The sequence below is a fragment of the Coregonus lavaretus genome (assembly GCF_964263955.1).
Source record: "Coregonus lavaretus genome assembly, contig: HAP1_SCAFFOLD_1053, whole genome shotgun sequence".
Lineage (NCBI taxonomy): Eukaryota > Metazoa > Chordata > Actinopteri > Salmoniformes > Salmonidae > Coregonus > Coregonus lavaretus.
This window is the reverse complement of record NW_028157612.1, coordinates 96,455-111,876: the sequence shown is the minus strand read 5'-3', so window position 1 is coordinate 111,876 and position 15,422 is coordinate 96,455. Positions and strand designations below refer to the sequence as shown.

The 15,422-nt window shown below is 43.8% G+C and overlaps 1 pseudogene across 1 annotated transcript in view; it reads right to left on the bottom strand.

The window, feature by feature from the left end:
- The window catches only part of LOC311125166 (nucleoside diphosphate kinase A-like), a 61,500-nt pseudogene that overhangs the window by 40 nt on the left and 46,038 nt on the right, over positions 1-15,422 (bottom strand). The window lies entirely within an intron of this gene.

Sequence of the window (15,422 nt, the reverse complement as noted above, 5' to 3'; positions counted from 1 at the left end):
GAGGAGAGAGACATGTAGCCTTTAATGAAAAGAAGACATCGGAGAGATCTGCATACTCACGTGGAATGTTGGGCTGGAGGGTGAACTCCGGACTCTCCACTGACGTGGAACATTAAACCACCAGCAGTCAGGTCTTCCGGCATGAGGTGGACCTGGCTGTGATCCTCTTGGTGCTCCAATTAATGGTGGGGTTGTGTAGTCTGAGCCAAGGCAATCCCAAGACGATCCGGTGAAGGGGTGACATGACGATGTGGAATGACAGCTCCTCGTGGTCCTCCGGTAGTGTGGTAATGGTGATGGTGAAGGGGAGAGTGACGTGCGTAATGGTCCCTGATCCAATGGGTTTATTGTCCAGTGAGGTGACACTCCTCAGTCAGAGTGCTGCCAGTCTTAGCCTCTGGTGTGTGTGTGTTGATACTCCAAGCTACCTGCTAACACTGTTCACAATACGCCCTCTGTAAGTCTGTGTGTGTGTGTGTTGCTGTGTGTGTGGCTGCGTGTGGTTTTGCATAATATAACTCATACCACTAGTTTCCAGTCCTCTCTTACACAGGCACGTATTTTTATGTTTTCCTCATTCCAGCTTTTAAAGAAAATATGTTTTTACAGTCCATGAGTACTGCACATATACAGTTGAAGTCGGAAGTTTACATACACTTAGGTTGGAGTCATTAAAACTTGTTTTTCAACCACTCCACAAATCTCTTGTTAACAAACAATAGTTTTGGCAAGTCGGATAGGACATCTACCTTGTGCATGACACAAGTCATTTTTCCAACAATTGTTTACAGACAGATTATTTCACTTATAATTCACTGTATCACAATTCCAGTGGGTCAGAAGTTTAAATACACTAAGTTGACTGTGCCTTTAAACAGTTTGGAAAATTCCAGAAAATTATGTCATGGCTGTAGAAGCTTCTGATAGACTAATTGACATCATTTGAGTCAATTGGAGGTGTACCTGTGGGTGTATTTCAAGGCCTACCTTCAAACTCAGTGCCTCAGTGCCTCTTTTCATGGGAAAATCAAAATAAATCAGCCAAGACCTAAGAAAATAATTGTAGACCTCCACAAGTCTGGTTCATCCTTGGGAGCAATTTCCAAACGCCTGAAGGTACCACATTCATCTGTACAAACAATAGTACGCATGTATAAACACCATGGGACCACGCAGCCGTCATACCGCTCAGGAAGGAGATGCATTCTGTCTCCTAGAGTTTAACGTACTTTGGTGCGAAAAGTGCAAATCAATCCCAGAACAACAGCAAAGGACCTTGTGAAGATGCTGGAGGAAACAGGTACAAAAGTATCTATATCCACAGTAAAACGAGTCCTATATCGACATAACCTGAAAGGCCGCTCAGCAAGGAAGAAGCCACTGCTCCAAAACCGCCATAAAAAAGCCAGACTACAGTTTGCAACTGCACATGGGGACAAATATCGTACTTTTTGGAGAAATGTCCTTTGGTCTCATGAAACAAAAATACAACTGTTTGGCCATAACGACCATCGTTATGTTTGGAGGAAAAGGGGAATGCTTCCAAGACGAAGAACACCATCCCAACCGTGAAGCACGGGGGTGGCAGCATCATGCTGTGGGGGTGCTTTGCTGCAGGAGGGACTGGTGCACTTCACAAAATAGATGGCATCATGAGGAAGGAAAATTATGTGGATATATTGAAGCAACATCTCAAGACATCAGTCAGGAAATTAAAGCTTGGTCGCAAATGGGTCTTCCAAATGGACAATGACCCCAAGCATACTTCCAAAGTTGTGGCAAAATGGCTTAAGGACAACAAAGTCAAGGTATTGGAGTGGCCATCACAAAGCCCTGACCTCAATCCTATAGAAAATGTGTGGGCAGAACTGAAAAGGCATGTGCGAGCAAGGAGGCCTACAAACCTGACTCAGTTACACCAGCTCTGTCAGGAGGAATGGGCCAAAATTCACCCAACTTATTGTGGGAAGCTTGTGGAAGGCTACCCGAAACGTTTGACTCAAGTTAAACAATTTAAAGGCAATGCTACCAAATACTAATTGAGTGTATGTAAACTTCTGTCCCACTGGGAATGTGATGAAAGACATAAAAGCTTAAATAAATCATTCTCTCTACTATTATTCTGACATTTCACATTCTTAAAATAAAGTGGGGATCCTAACTGACCTAAGACAGGGAATTTGTACTAGGATTAAATGTCAGGAAATGTGAAAAACTGAGTTTAAATGTATTTGGCTAAGGTGTATGTAAACTGTACTTCCTGTGTGTACTCATGTCTGTGTGTGAGTGTGTGAGTGTGGTGTGTGTGAGTGTATGAGCGTGGTGTGTGTGAGTGTATGAGCGTGGTGTGTGTGAGTGTGTGAGTGTGGTGTGTGTGAGTGTGTGAGTGTGGTGTGTGTGAGTGTATGAGCGTGGTGTGTGTGAGTGTATGAGCGTGGTGTGTGTGAGTGTATGAGCGTGGTGTGTGTGAGTGTATGAGCGTGGTGTGTGTGAGTGTATGAGCGTGGTGTGTGTGAGTGTATGAGCGTGGTGTGTGTGAGTGTATGAGCGTGGTGTGTGTGAGTGTATGAGCGTGGTGTGTGTGAGTGTATGAGCGTGGTGTGTGTGAGTGTATGAGCGTGGTGTGTGTGAGTGTATGAGCGTGGTGTATGAGTGTATCAGCTGCCCTCCACAGCCATCTCCCTTCTCCTATATCCCAGGCAGGCCCAGGCAGCACAGCAGGTGCCCTCTCCATTGACTGGCATGTTAATCAAGTGGGATTAGGATTGAAGTGAGTACAAATGTGATGGAAAACAGTTTGAGTTACATGCTAAACCCCCCTGCCCACTAATCCACGGTCCTACGCTCGCATATGTCACCCACAGGGCGAGGACTGAGAGGGAGTGTGTGTTGTGACCCCCACTTAGCCTCCTGGTATCACCTACATGCACACACGCACGCACATACACACATACATACACACACATGCACGCACACACACACACACATACACACACACACACATACACACACACACATACACACACACACGCGCCCACACACACACTCATACACACATACACACACGGACATACACATACACACGCACACACACACACACATGGGAGGGAGGGAGGGATGGAGGGAGGAGGAGAGGAGGGAGGAGAGGAGGAGGGAGGGAGGGAGGGAGGGAGGGAGGGAGGGAGGGAGGGAGGGAGGGAGGGAGGGAGGGGTGACTCCTCCTGGCATTGAGTGATATCTAATCAACGTGTTTGTCTCACAGAGACAGTGGAGCGAGGAGGGGGAGGGGGGTACACTCTTCCTCTCCAAAGCAATAGATCAGTATCTCTCAAGGACAGTTTACCCTCACACCCATCACACACAGTAAATACCCTGACAGACAGTCACAGCACCAACCGCACCACACCCCACCGGGACAGTTGTTTTTACCCTTTACCTGTCACTTTAAACCCCTCTGATCACCTCTCCTCACCTCTCCTCTCGCTTGTTGTATTCCTGCTCCCTTGTTTTAGACTGAGCAACATCCTCCACTGCAGTTTTGCATCCTATTACTAGAGTGACAAACTATTATAGTATGTTGTGAGAGGTAAGCTGCTTTCTCTAAATCCACCCAAATCCCTCCAGTTAATAGAAGCTAGACAAAACAAGTAGCATCCTCTCTCTCTCTCTCTCTCTCTCTCTCTCTCTCTCTCTCTCTCTCTCTCTCTCTCTCTCTCTCTCTCTCTCTCTCTCTCTCTCTCTCTCTCTCTCTCTCTCTCTCTCTCTCTCTCTCTCTCTCTCTCTCTCTCTCTCTCTCTCTCTCTCTCAATTTTTTTTAAATTTTTCAATTTAAGGGCTTCATTGGCATGGGAAACGTATGTTAACATTGCCAAAGCAAGTGAAATAGATAGTAAACAAAAGTGAAATAAACAATAACAATTAACAGTAAACATTACACTCAGAAGTTCCAAAATAATAAAGACATTTCAAATGTCATATTATGCATATATACAGTCTCTCTCTCTCTCTCTCTCTCTCTCTCTCTCTCTCTCTTCTTCTCTCTCTCTCACACACACACAGCCCTGGTGACAGCGTGGCCCATCCCATCCCATGCTGGTGCTTGGTGACTGTCCTCTGTGGAGGCGAGGCTAATTCTCTTTCATGCACCATTACCCCTCCTGATCTCCTCATCTTCCCCCTGTGTGTATTCACCATCAGGACTAGCCAATCAGAGACACTCATATCCTCCCTGTTTGTATTCACCATCAGGACTAGCTAATCAGAGACACTCATCTCCTTCCTGTGTGTATTCACCATCAGGACTAGCCAATCAGAGACACTCATCTCTTCCCTGTGTGTATTCACCATCAGGACTAGCCAATCAGAGACACTCATCTCCTCCCTGTTTGTATTCACCATCAGGACTAGCCAATCAGAGTAACTCATCAACACAAAGACACTCTACACTCTTAGAAAACAAAGATTCTAAATGGAACCAAAAAGGGTTCTACCTGGAACCAAAAAGGGTTCTTCAAAGGGTTTTTACATTTACAGTCATTTAGCAGACGCTCTTATCCAGAGCGACTTACAGTTAGTGAATACATATATATATTTTTTATACTGGCCCCCCATGGGAATCGAACCCACAACCCTGGCGTTGCAAACGCCATGCTCTATCAACTGAGCTACATCCCAACCATCGGGACAGTGATGGATCAGACTGTGATCTGAGCTCCAGTTACCCCTGTCAAGTCACTACCATTGGGACAGTGATGGATCAGACTGTGATCTGAGCTCCAGTTACCCCTGTCAAGTCACTACCATTGGGACAGTGATGGATCAGACTGTGATCTGAGCTCCAGTTACCCCTGTCAAGTCACTACCATTGGGACAGTGATGGATCAGACTGTGATCTGAGCTCCAGTTATCCCTGTCAAGTCACTATCATTGGGGCAGTGATGGATCAGACTGTGATCTGAGCTCAGGGGTACTTTTAGATTACCTTCCCTTTAAGAGGCATTAGAAGAAGACAAAAAGTATCCATAAAACTGACTTGTGGTCAGACTCACTCAGGTGGAACAAACTTAAACTTTTGCCTTTTTTCAATGCTGAATTAATTGTCATTGAGAAAACAGAAAGGTGTCAATGTATATAAAAGTAATCCAAGAAGTAATCAGTTTTCCAAAAGTATCTGTAATCAGACTACAATATTTTTGCTGGTAATTTAACTGATTAAATGTACAGTTTTTTTGTGATCAGATTACATGTAGCCTAATCAGTTACTCCCCAACCTTGCCTACCCCACAGCATTCCTCAGGAGTCAAGTCACATTTCAGTCATTTAGCAGATGCTTTTGTCCAAAGCGAGTGCATACATTTTTATATTTTTTTCGTACTGGTCCACTGTGGGAATCAAACCCACAACCCTGCCATTGCAAGCGCTATGCTCTACTAACTGAGCCATTTAGTTTGTTCATATATCCATGTTGGGCACAGTGGCTGCCAGGGCAAACCAGGGCAACCAGCGTACATAATTTACTGTATGGTACAGTGCCTGCTGCTAGAGCTCCTACAGCTGTTGACCTTTTGACCTGCTGGTAGAGTGGGTTTACACAGGCACTGCCGTTGACTGTGGAATGTTCTCGAATGAATCTACTGACCACTCACTGGTCAGAATCACAGGACAGAGGTCTTCCTTGTGTTTTCTGTTGGGCTCTTTGGTTTCCTTTGGCCCTCTGAGATCACTCTGTGTGTGTGTGTGTGTGTGTGTGTGTGTGTGTGTGTGTGTGCGTGTGTGTGCTAGTAGGGGTTTTTCTGTCTGTGGTGTGTGTATGCTATGCTAGTTGTGTGAATAAAGGAGTAAACGGCTGCTGACAGGACCATCTGTAACCTTCTAGTACACAGCGTGTTACAGGACACTTGTCACTAGATCCTCTGCTCTTGTCCTTCTAGACCTGTCTGCTGCCTTTGATACTGTGAGCCATCAGATCCTCCTCTCCACCCTCTCCGAGTTGGGCATCTCCGGCGCGGCTCACTCTTGGATTGCGTCCTACCTGACAGGTCGCTCCTACCAAATGGTGTGGCGTGAATCTGTCTCCGCACCACGTGCTCTCACCACTGGTGTCCCCCAGGGCTCAGTTCTAGGCCCTCTCCTATTCTCGCTATACACCAAGTCGCTTGGCTCTGTCATATCCTCACATGGCCTCTCCTATCATTGCTACGCAGACGACACACAACTAATCTTCTCCTTTCCCCCTTCTGATAACCAGGTGGCGAATCGCATCTCTGCATGTCTGGCAGACATATCAGTGTGGATGACAGATCACCACCTCAAGCTGAACCTCGGCAAGACGGAGCTGCTCTTCCTCCCGGGGAAGGACTGCCCGTTCCATGATCTCGCCATCACGGTTGACAACTCCGTTGTGTCCTCCTCCCAGAGTGCAAAGAGCCTTGGCGTGACCCTGGACAACACCCTGTCGTTCTCCGCTAACATCAAGGCGGTGACCCGATCCTGTAGGTTCATGCTCTACAACATTCGGAGAGTACGACCCTGCCTTACACAGGAAGCGGCACAGGTCCTAATCCAGGCACTTGTCATCTCCCGTCTAGATTACTTGAACTCGCTGTTGGCTGGGCTCCCTGCCTGTGCCATTAAAGCCCTACAACTCATCCAGAATGCCGCAGCCCGTCTGGTGTTCAACCTTCCCAAGTTCTCTCACGTCACCCCGCTCTTCCGCACACTCCACTGGCTTCCAGGTGAAGCTCGCATCTGCTACAAGACCATGGTGCTTGCCTACGGAGCTGTGAGGGGAACGGCACCTCCGTACCTTCAGGCTCTGATGAGTCCCTACACCCAAACGAGGGCATTGCGTTCATCCACCTCTGGCCTGCTGGCCCCCCTACCTCTGCGGAAGCACAGTTCCCACTCAGCCCAGTCAAAACTGTTCGCTGCTCTGGCACCTCAATGGTGGAACAAGCTCCCTCACGACGCCAGGACAGCGGAGTCACTCACCACCTTCCGGAGACACTTGAAACCCCACCTCTTTAAGGAATACCTGGGATAGGATAAAGTAATCATTCTACCCCCCCTTACCCCACACCCCCAAAAAAAATATTGTAAAGTGGTTATCCCACTGGCTATAAGGTGAATGCACCAATTTGTAAGTCGCTCTGGATAAGAGCGTCAGCTAAATGACGTAAATGTAAATGTAAATGGTGTACTTATGTAAACACACTCAATCACTCAGCAGGTTTTAGTAGGAGCACAGCAGTATGTATCTACCAGTATGTAGTATTACCCTGGTTCTGGTAGGACCACAGCAGTATGTATCTACCAGTATGTAGTATGACCCTGGTTCTGGTAGGACCACAGCAGTATGTATCTACCAGTATGTAGTATGACCCTGGTTCTGGTAGGACCACAGCAGTATGTATCTACCAGTATGTAGTATGACCCTGGTTCTAGTAAGACCACAGCAGTATGTATCTACCAGTATGTAGTATGACCCTGGTTCTAGTAAGACCACAGCAGTATGTCTCTACCAGTATGTAGTATTACCCTGGTTCTAGTAAGACCACAGCAGTATGTCTCTACCAGTATGTAGTATGACCCTGGTTCTAGTAAGACCACAGCAGTATGTATCTACCAGTATGTAGTATTACCCTGGTTCTAGTAAGACCACAGCAGTATGTATCTACCAGTATGTAGTATGACCCTGGTTCTGGTAGGACCACAGCAGTATGTCTCTACCAGTATGTAGTATTACCCTGGTTCTGGTAGGACCACAGCAGTATGTATCTACCAGTATGTAGTATTACCCTGGTTCTGGTAGGACCACAGCAGTATGTCTCTACCAGTATGTAGTATGACCCTGGTTCTGGTAGGACCACAGCAGTATGTCTCTACCAGTATGTAGTATTACCCTGGTTCTGGTAGGACCACAGCAGTATGTCTCTACCAGTATGTAGTATGACCCTGGTTCTGGTAGGACCACAGCAGTATGTCTCTACCAGTATGTAGTATTACCCTGGTTCTAGTAAGACCACAGCAGTATGTCTCTACCAGTATGTAGTATGACCCTGGTTCTAGTAAGACCACAGCAGTATGTATCTACCAGTACGTAGTATGACCCTGGTTCTAGTAAGACCACAGCAGTATGTCTCTACCAGTATGTAGTATGACCCTGGTTCTAGTAAGACCACAGCAGTATGTCTCTACCAGTATGTAGTATGACCCTGGTTCTAGTAAGACCACAGCAGTATGTCTCTACCAGTATGTAGTATGACCCTGGTTCTGGTAGGACCACAGCAGTATGTCTCTACCAGTATGTAGTATGACCCTGGTTCTAGTAAGACCACAGCAGTATGTCTCTACCAGTATGTAGTATGACCCTGGTTCTGGTAGGACCATAGCAGTATGTCTTTACCAGTATGTAGTATGACCCTGGTTCTAGTAAGACCACAGCAGTATGTCTCTACCAGTATGTAGTATGACCCTGGTTCTAGTAAGACCACAGCAGTATGTGTCTACCAGTATGTAGTATGACCCTGGTTCTGGTAGGACCACAGCAGTATGTCTCTACCAGTATGTAGTATTACCCTGGTTCTGGTAGGACCACAGCAGTATGTCTCTACCAGTATGTAGTATGACCCTGGTTCTGGTAGGACCACAGCAGTATTTCTCTACCAGTATGTAGTATTACCCTGGTTCTGGTAGGACCATAGCAGTATGTCTCTACCAGTATGTAGTATGACCCTGGTTCTGGAAGGACCATAGCAGTATGTCTCTACCAGTATGTAGTATGACCCTGGCTGCATGATAGGAGAGTTCCTGTTACCCAGATACCACACGTAGCTTATTGCGATTTATGAGGTGACTTTGTGAACAGTCTGAACACATCCATTCATTTGTTGCTCTACTCGGCCCTCTTTAGCCCCTCTCAGTGGTAATGGCTCACTAGGCATGGCTCCAACCACACTGTCTGTCTCCTGTCTTACACTGTGAGTATGAGTGTATTGTCTGTGTACACGCCACACAGTCATGGTCAAGTGTACTCAGTGACAAAGGCTTCTGGGTTGTGTGCTGTTTTCACAGAAAAACTCCCAAACATTGAGGAAGAGCGTTAAATGTATTTGGGGGGGGGGAGTTGTTCTATTCAGCCATACACACACACACACACACACACATACATTTTCCCTGCACAGCGGTATAAGCCATCCATACTGTAGCATTTGTCCAGCGTTTACCAGACAGACACAATACCTGGCAGGGGAGATCGACCGCCTGGGGTGTGTCTTCACTGCCTTCTCCCCTTATTCTCTCTACTCTCTCTCTATTTCTCTCTATCTGCATCTCAATTTCTCTCTCTCTCTCTCCCCTCTCTCCATCTCTCTCTCCCCCTCTCCCCCTCTCTCCATCTCGCTCTCTATCTCCATCTCTATCTCCATCTCTCTCTCTCTCTCTCTCTCTCTCTCTCTCTCTCTCTCTCTCTCTCTCTCTCTCTCTCTCTCTCTCTCTCTCTTTCTCTCTCCATCTTTCTTTCTGTCTCTCTCCAGGGTTTGATCGCAGAGCAAGCAGAGTGCGGCCCAGCTCTGATTGTTGTGGCTTTGTAAGGCACAGTGTGGAGCCTCAGGACATGAGAAATAAAGCAGCCCTATCATTAGCTGCTAGCTAGCACCCAGTAGCAAAGCCCTCATTATAGGATCTCAGGATGCTCTCCACATGCGTTAATCTAGCCAGCATCATACTGTATACTGTAAGTTCTATGTCCATCTTTAGCTGGTGGAATACTAACCTGTTCCTTTCTGTACAACCTCCTTTTGCTGGAGGTTGTCCAATCATGCTGTTGACTTCTGTGGTCCTCTGTAGCTCAGCTGGTAGAGCACAGCGCTTGTAACGCCAAGGTAGTGGGTTCGATCCCCGGGACCACCCATACACAAAAAAAAAAAAATGCATGAATGACTGTAAGTCGCTTTGGATAAAAGCGTCTGCTAAATGGCATATTATTATTATTATTTTATCCACATATGGCCTGTCCAGAGCAGGAATGTCCAGAGCAGGAAGCAGTCACCTATTGTACAGATGTAGGATCTTATTTTGATCACCCTGTTGCAGGAGAACTTCCCTGCAATGCAGGACATTTAAAACTTGGAGTGTATTTGAGATTTAAAAAGGCTTCTGAAGTTTGTAATTTCCTCTTTGACTTGATTTTATCTTACTAAATATGTATCAACCCCTACAAAAATGTCAATTAATAATAATAATCAACATAATAATTCACATTTCCTGTTGCTTGCAGGATTATTTTCCTGCTGTAGCAAACTGGCTCAAATTAAGTTCCTACATCTGTACATTTAGTTAATTTATTTAGCACATAATAAAAGAAAAATTCATGCATAGATAAAGTGAAACATTACAGTGAAGGGAGAGGAGATAAACCCAAGAGGGCCTCTGCTCATTATAGTGATGGCAAGAGATAGCTTTAGCCTTTAGTCAGCTTGGGCTTCCAATTAGCTACCATAGGTGATAAACCAGTCTGGATTTAACCCCTGTATGTTTGACATGTGTTTGACATATGGCTGGGTGATCGGACTCTAAGGGTCTAAGGGTGTCTATGTGATATAACAAGCATAGTGAGAGTTAGTGTGAGGGGAAATATGTGATATAACATCGCTGGTACAGGTTCAGTGGTGGTGAGAGAGAGTCGGTGGCCTGTGATATATGGTGCCAGTGTTAATGTGTTTATGGATTCAGTTGAAAGGAACTCAGTGGGGATTTGATGGTTCACTTCCATACTGTACACTCTGCCATGTATATTATAGACCCATCTCTCTCTCTCTTCTCCTATCCCCCTCTCACACCATCTATATTTATCTCTATCCCTCGATCACTGTCTCAATTACCATACCCTCCCATCATATTTAATAATTTCTGTCCTCAGAATTCATATTCATTATATAAATATGCCCTTTTAATTTTGTCTGGCTTGCCGTTCCAAATAAAATTGAATATTTTTTTCTCATATAATTTAAAAAACTGTTCTCTAGGCGTAGGCAAGACCATACGCAAATAGGTAAACTGGGATAATACTAAAGAGTTAATCAGGGTGATTTTTCCACAAATTGACAGGTATTTTCCTTTCCATGGTAGTAAGATCTTATCAATTTTTGCTAACTTTCTATTAAAATGTATTGAAGTGAGATCATTTATTTCCTTTGGGATATGTATTCTGAGTATATCCACATCACCATCAGACCATTTTATTGGTAAACTACATGGTAATGTAAAAATTGTATTTTTTAGTGATCGAATACGTAATATAGTACAATTGTCATAATTTGGTTGTAATCCAGAGAGGTTAGAAAATGTATCTAGATCCTCTATGAGGCTGTGGAGGGATTCTAGTTGTGGATTTAAAAGAAAACATGAATAATCAGCGTACAATAACACCTTTGTTTTTAAGCCCTGGATTTCTAATCCTCTGATATTATTATTGGATCTGATTTTAATAGCTAACATCTCGATGGCCACAATAAATAGACATGCCAATAGTGGACAACCTTGTTTCACTCCTCTTGACAGTTTAAAACTTTCTGAGAAATAGCCATTATTTACTATTTTACACCTAGGGTTACTATACATGATTTTGACCTATTTTATAAGAGATTCTCCAAAATGTAAATGCTCCAGGCATTTATATATAAACCCCAGTCAAACTTTATCAAATGCCTTTTCGAAGTCTGCTATGAATAGCAGGCCTGGTTTCCCATATTTTCCATAGTGTTCTATTGTTTCCAATACTTGCCTTATATTATCCTCAATGTATCTTCCATGTAAAATACCTGTCTGATTAGAATGAATAATATCCGACAATACCTTTTTAATTCTATGCGCTATACATTTTGCTAGAATTTTTGCATCACAACACTGAAGTGTAAGGGGCCTCCAATTTTGTAAATGGACTGGATCTTTATATTTTCCACTTGTATCCTGTTTCAGTAATAATGAGATCAGACCTTCTTCTTGAGTGTCTGATAATCTACCATTTACATAGGAGTGGTTAAAACATGCTAATAACGGTCCTCTTAGTATATCAAAAAAAGGTTTGGCATACCTCGACTGGTATGCCATCCAACCCTGGAGTTTTCCCAGACTTAAAGTCTTTAATTGCATCCAGAAGTTCCTCCTCTGTAATTTCACCTTCACATGAGTCTTTCTTTGTGGCTGTTAATTTGACATTATCAATAGAAAAAAATCTCTAAAATTAGCCTCAGTTAGAGGAGATGGAGGCGACTGAAAAGAAAACATATGCTTAAAGTACTTTGTTTCTTCCTTCAAAGTATCATTTGGTGAATTATGGGTGACTCCGTCAATTGTAACCAGTTTCATTAAGTTCTTTTTGGTAGCATTCCTATGTTGAAGATTAAAAAATAATTTTGTGCATTTTTCCCCATATTCCATCCAGTTTGCTTTATTTTTACAATATATTACACTTGATCTTTCTTGAATAAGTTTCTCCATTTCTTTTAGTTTTTCCTCCAATTTATTCTGAGCCTCTTATGTTACAGTTTATATTGCCATCTATCTGTTCTGTTAGACTTTCTATTTCCTTTGTTAGTATAAACTCTTTTGACCAAAATTGCTTTTGTTTTCGAGATGAGTACTGAATTGCATGGCCTCTAAAGGCACATTTAAAGGTGTCCCATACAATAAATGGATTCGCTGAAACATATTCTATTCTTAATTACAATAAAAAATCCAAAATGACACAATACATTATTTACCATTCATTTCTATTGGGCACAATAATCTGAAACACAACAAAAACAAACAGCAAATGCATGCAACACATTTGTAGAATCACAAGCTTGATGTAATCATTGCGTGCTAGGAATATGGGACCAAATACTTAACTTTTGACTACTTTAATACACATATAAGAGAATTTGTCCCAATACTTTTGGTCTCCTAAAATGGTGGGACTATGTACAAGAAGTGCTGTAATTTCTAAACGGTTCACCCGATATGGATGAAGATACCCTCAAATGAAAGCTGACAGTCTGCACTATAACCTCATAGTCATTGTGTCATTTCAAATCCAAACTGGCAAATCCATGCAAAGATGTTCTTCCATTGCTCATGTGTGTCCCACTGCTGGGGTTAAGGATAGCAGTTGGACCAGCCTGCCTGTCTAGTTTGAGACAGAGGAACATGATTCATGCTGATATAGTTGTCACAGGGGCTGTTGTGTGATGATAAGGACCTTGTCTTATGTTACCCCAGACATATGGTGTTTAGGAGGAGACCAGAGGGGAGCAGCTATAACCAGGACATCCAATAAACACCTCATAGATGTGCCTGGGAGTCATCATTGCATCTCCAGTGTCTAACCTTTAGGATTGTTAATGGGGAGATTGAGTTTAAAGGAGGGGTATGTGTGTGTGTGTGTGTGTTAGGCTTGGGTGATATACCGTTTAATATCGTATACCGGGTTATTTTGAAATACCAAATATATATTGGGGGCGGGGACACACAAATCTAAGATGTGTCAAATAAATGATATCCAGGTCAGGGCTCCAGCTATGCATTTGGTTTGCTAACTTGCTAGCTAAGTGGCTAGATGTCAAGATCAAGCTTTTTGGTTACAGCAGAGATATTAAATCCCCTCCTGGTTCAAGATCCCTGTTGCCTAAATTGTTTTGCGCATCCCCCCTAATAGCGCCCCTTGTGTGCAAATTCGGTAATAAGTGCACATCTGTTTGTGGCTGTTTCTGAATATCTGTGTGTTTTTCTATGTGTATATTTTGCTGTAGTATGTAACCCCTCCCAGCAGTGGTAGTGGTGGCTGGTTGTCTTGGCCAGTCCCCTAGCTGGGTGAGCCTGTGGTGGGGTGAGAACGTGGGGAGTTCTGTCTCAACTGCTGGGCTAACTTTAGCCTGACCAGGGCCTTGGCCCACAGGGAGAGGGAGGACAAGCCTACAAAAGACAGGCCGGGCTTGGCAAAGCTTTTGGTCTGGCTGGCTCAAAACAGTCAACCACATATCAACCACAGAATATAGCAGGAAGGATAACAACAACATGAGCATGGAAGAACATCTGTATACTTGTGCATAATATACATAGAGACTTACTTTACACTTGTAGAGACAGACAGACAGACAGAGTTAATTTAGATGATTCTCCATGAAGTGTACATTGTCTCCCCCTGCCTCCTACCTCCTGTCTGCTGAGTGCTGTGTGGGTGTTGAGGTTGTTGTTGGGTTCGTTAGTCTCAGCTGTCTCAACCAGGTCAATGTGTCTCTCTTCTCTCCTTCACTGTGCTAATACATTGATACACTGCTACACACGTACTGTATGCAGTACATGTAGCCTGTGTACACATTTGCTGTCATACACTGTTTATCTCTCTCTCCAGGGCCGGTCCTGGACGTTCTTCCGCCCCTACTAGAATAGTCCCAGTAAACAAAATTACGTAGAAAAGACATCTAAAATATTTATTTTCCAGACGTTGAAGTTAGGTTCTTTTTCGGTTCTGAATTAAAGTTGAAAAGATGGCATTTATACACAAGTTTACGCGCTGTATCCCGGGTGGCGCCATAACTCTACACAAATGCATTTAATTTCCGCCGGAAGTTGTTTGCACAACGTCTGCCGGTGTAAACACAGCGATGTCGACGCTAGCTTGGGAACACTGTTCTACTACTTTGACTGGAGATGGCGCTACTCTCCTCCACCCGAATTCAGTGCAGAACTGGGAGGATAACATGACGACGTGGCCCAACATAACGTACAGCAAGATTTGCTCCTACTTCGTGCAATCCATGGCAATAGATGGAAAAGCAATGGACAATCTGAAAGCCTCCGAGGCATATCAATATCTGCACAGAAACAAAGTCGGTTGTGTCATGTCATACAAACATGATCGTTTTGTTTATCTGAAAGCAAATGTAGAGCCTAGCCAGTGTTTGAACAATGCATGGCATAATGCTTGGGTGCTGGTAACTGAAGCTGGAGAAGTCAAAACTGCGGGATGTACGTGTGTTGCTGGACCAGGGAGATCTTGTTCCCACTCAGCTGCGATCCTGTGGAAGGTAATTATTTGACCATTGTAGCCTAGGCCTATGTCTTCTTTTCAAAACGCTATAAATCCATCAATTTGTTATTTAAAAAAAAAACTATTTTTAAAAAACTATGTTTTAATTTTCGTGTTTGCATTTATGAGGAAAAAACAATGTTAGGCCTACGACAGTTCTCCATTACGGACGTGAGCGCTCTGAAAGCGGCACTAAAGACTTTCAAACTTTCACAGACACCTCAAAACAGGAAGAACAAAGCCTTTCAAGCGAATTTCGTTTTGTATTAATTGTATCTTAATTTAAAAAAAAAATTCATTAACCAAATTCCTGGATTTAATAAATAAAAAATTAATATAGCAGACAGACAAT